At 35.6% G+C, this 4,677-nt stretch overlaps 1 non-coding gene across 1 annotated transcript; it reads right to left on the minus strand.

Annotated features, from left to right (window-relative positions):
- Positions 1 to 3,333: 3,333 nt before the first annotated feature.
- LOC112799185 (small nucleolar RNA R71) lies at positions 3,334 to 3,437 on the minus strand. Its single transcript, XR_003200762.1, has one exon. It is a non-coding gene; the product is annotated as a small nucleolar RNA R71 (small nucleolar RNA).
- Between the last annotated feature and the right edge of the window lie 1,240 nt (positions 3,438 to 4,677).

A 4,677-nucleotide genomic window follows, 5' to 3' on the forward strand; every position in this document is an offset into this window, starting at 1 on the left:
GGCTTTCCAGCAATATATAATAGTTCATACTTTGCCTGGGTTTAGATGACGAAAACTGGCGTTCAACACCAGCTTTCTGCCGTATTCTGGTGTTAAACGCCAGAAACAAGTTGCAAGCTAGAGTCAAATGCCAGAAACAAGTTACAAACTGGTGTTTAACTCCAAGGAAGACCTCTACACGTGAAATCTTCAATGCTCAGCCCAAGCACACACCAAGTGGGCCCGGAAGTGGATTTCTGCATCATTTACTTAATTCTGTAACCCTAGTAACTAGTTTAGTATAAATAGAACGTTTTACTATTGTACTAGGGGTCTTTTTCCCTATTTTCGAATTCATATGCCATTTGGGGAGGCTGGCCATTCGGCCATGCCTAGACCTTGTTCTTATGTATTTTCAACGGTGGAGTTTCTACACACTATAGATTAAGGTGTGGAGCTCTACTGTTCCTTGAGTATTAATGCAAAGTACTACTATTTTCTATTCAATTCATGCTTATTTGTATTCTAAGATATTCATTCGCACATAAGAACATGATGAATGTGATGATTATGTGACACTCATCACCATTCTCACTTATGAACGCGTGATTGACAACCACTTCCGTTCTACATGAAGACAAGCTTGAATGTATATCTCATGGGTTTCTAATCAACGATTCACATCGACTCCCCTCTGACAATGGGGCATCTGAATCTGAGATTAGAGTCTTCATGGTATAAGCTAGAATCCATTGGCAGCAATTTTGAGATCCGAAAAGTCTAAACCTTGTCTGTGGTATTCCAAGTAGGATCTGGGATGGGATGACTGTGACGAGCTTCAAACTCGTGACTGTAGGGCGTGGTGATAGACGCAAAAGGATAGTAAATCCTATTCCTACACGATTGAGAACCAACAGCTGATTAGCCATACGATATCTGTGCATGGTATTTTTCATCCAAGACGAGAAATCCGACAGTTGATTAGCCGTATAGAAACCGTAGAGGACCATTTTCACTGAGAAGACAGGAAGTAGCCATTGACAACGGTGACACCCAACATACAGCTTGCCATAGAAAGGAGTATGAAGGATTGGATGAAGGCAGTAGAAAAGCAGAGATGCAGAAGGAACAACGCATCTCCATACGCTTATCTGAAATTCCCACCAATGAATTACATAAGTATCTCTATCTTTATTTTATGTTTATTTATCTTTTAATTATCAAAACTTTATAACCATTTGAATCCACCTGACTGAGATTTACAAGGTGACCATAGCTTGCTTCAAGCCGACAATCTCCGTGGGATCGACCCTTACTCACGTAAGGTTTATTACTTGGACGACCCAGTGCACTTGCTGGTTAGTTGTGCGAAGTTGTGAAAAAGAGTTGAGATTACAATTGTGCATACCAAGTTGTTGGCGCCATTGAGATCACAATTTCGTGCACCAAGTTTTTGGCGCCGTTGCCGGGGATTGTTCGAGTTTGGACAACTGACGGTTCATCTTGTTGCTTAGATTAGGTAATTTTCTTCTTATTTTATTTTCAAAAAGTTTTCAAAAATCTTTCAAAAATTTTTTCTTCTTTTCCGTTTTTCCAAAATAATTTTCGAAAAAATCAAAAAAAAATTTATAAAATCATAAAAATCAAAAACATTAAAAGTTCTAAGTTTGGTGTCTTGCATGTTCTCTTTTTTTGAAAATTTTTCAAAAATAAGTTCTTGATGTTCATCATGATCTTCAAAGTGTTCTTGGTGTTCATCTTGACATTCAGAGTGTTCTTGCATGCATCATTTGTTTTAATCCAAAATTTTTATGTGTTGAGTCATTTTGTGGTTTTTCTCTTCCCTCATTAAATTCAAAAAAATCAAAAAAATATATTTTTCTTATTTTACTCATAAATTTCGAAATTTTGGGTTGACTTAGTCAAAATTTTTAAAACTTAGTTATTTTTTGTTAGTCAAGTCAAAATTTCAATTTAAAAATTCTATCTTTTCAAATCTTTTTCAAAAATCAAATCTTTTTCATTTTTTTTCTTAATCTTTTCGAAAATTCTAAAAATTGATTTTCAAAATCTTTTTCTTCTTTTTATTTCATAATTTTCGAAATTAACATTAATAATTAATGGTTTGATTCAAAATTTTCAAGTTTGTTACTTTCTTGTTAAGAAAGATTCAAACTTTAAATTTTAGAATCACATCTTTTGATTTCTTGTGAGCAAGTCATTAAATCTGATTTTAAAAATCAAATCTTTTTCAAAATAAATTTCAATCAAATCATTTTCAATCATATCTTTTTCAAAAATTTGATTTCAAAAATCTTTTCTAACTTCCTATCTTTTTAAAATTGATTTTCAAATCTTTTTCAACTAACTAATTGACTATTTTTGTTTGTTTTACTATTTATTATCTTTTTCAAAACCACCTTTTTCAACTAACTAACTAATTGACTACTTTTCTCTCTCTAATTTTTGAAAATCCCTCACCCTTTTTCAAAATTCTTTTTTAATTAACTAATTATTTTAAATTTTAATTTTAATTTTATTTCTTCTCCTAATTTTCGAATACTAACTATTTTTTAAAATAAAAACAAAAATATTTTTCTTTTCTCTTAATTAAAATTCGAATTTTCTCCTCTCTCATCTATTTCTTTATTCATTTACTAACACTTCTCTTCATCTTAAAATTCGAACCCTTTCTTCCTCTGTGTTCGAATTCTTCTCTTCTCCTTCTCCTATTCTTATCTTCTTCTACTCACATAAAGAAATCTCTATACTGTGACATAGAGGATTTCTCTTCTTTTCTGTTCTCTTCTTTTTCACATGGGCAGGAGCAGGGATAAGAACATTCTTGTTGAAGCTGATCCAGAACCTGAAAGGACTCTAAAGAGGAAGCTAAGAGCAGCTAAAGCACAGTACTCTGAAGAGGACCTAACTAAAATTTTCGAACAAGAAAAGAATACGGTAGCCGAACCCAACAACAACAATGCAAGGAAGATGCTTGGTGACTTTACTGCACCAAATTCCAACTTCCATGGAAGAAGCATCTCAATCCTTGTCATTGGAGCAAACAACTTTGAGCTAAAGCCTCAATTAGTTTCTCTGATGCAACAGAATTGCAAGTTTTATGGACTTCCATCAGAAGATCTTTTGCAGTTCTTAACTGAATTCTTGCAGATCTGTGATACTGTTAAGACCAATGGAGTTGATCCTGAGGTCTATAAGCTTATGCTTTTCCCTTTAGCTGTAAGAGACATAGCTAGAACATGGTTGGACTCTCAACCTAGAGATAGCCTGAACTCTTGGGATAAGCAGGTCATGGCTTTCTTAGCCAAGTTCTTTCCACCTCAAAAGCTAAGCAAGCTTAGAGTGGATTTTCAAACCTTCAAACAGAAAGAAGGTGAATCCCTCTATGAAGCTTGGGAGAGATACAAGCAACTGACCAAAAAGTGTCCTTCTGACATGCTCTCAGAATGGACCATCCTGGATAAATTCTATGATGGTCTGTTGGTGCACGAAATTGTGATACGTACTCTTTATTGTTGTATGGAATTAATTCCCCGATAATGGCTCCAAAAACTTGGTGCTCAATATCATGGTGTCTAAAATTTAATTCATAACTTCGCACAACTAACCAACAAGTGCACTGGGTCGTCCAAGTAATACCTTACGTGAGTAAGGGTCGATCCCACGGAGATTGTTGGTTTGAAGCAATCTATGGCCATCTTGTAGATCTCAATCAGGCTGATTCAAATGTGATTGGATTAGATAATTAAAAGATAAATAAGATAAACAGAAAATAAAGATAAAGTTACTCATGTACTCCAATGGTGGGAATTTCAGATAGGTGCATGGAGGTGCTGTGTTCCTTCCGAATCTCTACTTTCTTATTACATTCATCCAATCCTTCTTACTCCTTTCCATGGCAAGCTGTATGTAGGACATCACCGTTGTCAATGGATACATCCCATCCTCTCAGTGAAAAAGGTCCAAATGCTCTATCACAGCACGGCTAATCATCTGTCGGTTCTCAATCAAGTTGGAATAGAATCCAGTGATTCTTTTGCGTCTATCACTAACGCCCAGCCTTCACGAGTTTGAAGCTCATCACAGTCATTCAATTTTGGAATCCTACTCAGAATACCATAGACAAGGTTAGACTTTCCGGATTCCCATGAATGCCGCCATCAATTTTAGCTTATACCACGAAGATTCTGATTAAGGAATCCAAGAGATATGCGCCCGGTCTAAGGTAGAACGGAAGTGGTTGTCAATCACGCGCGTTCATAGGTGAGAATGATGATGAGTGTCATGGATCATCACATTCATCAAGTTGAAGTGCAACGAATATCTTAGAACAGGAATAAATCGAATTGAATAGAAAATAATAGTAATTGCATTAAAATTTGAGGTACAGCAGAGCTCCACACCCTTAATCTATGGTGTGTAGAAACTCCATCGTTGAAAATACATAAGTGAAAGGTTCAGGCATGGCCGAATGGCCAGCCCCCATGATCTGAGAACTAAACGTCCCAAGATTGAATAATACAATCCAAAGATATCTAATAAACTAGTAAAAAGTTCTATTTATACTAAACTAGCTACTAGGGTTTACAGATGTAAGTAATTGATGCATAAATCCACTTCCAGGGCCCACTTGGTGTATGTTTGGGCTGAGCTTGATCTATCCACGAGCTGAGGCTT

Source organism: Arachis hypogaea, chromosome 4, assembly GCF_003086295.3.
Source record: "Arachis hypogaea cultivar Tifrunner chromosome 4, arahy.Tifrunner.gnm2.J5K5, whole genome shotgun sequence".
NCBI classification, from domain to species: Eukaryota; Viridiplantae; Streptophyta; class Magnoliopsida; order Fabales; family Fabaceae; genus Arachis; species Arachis hypogaea.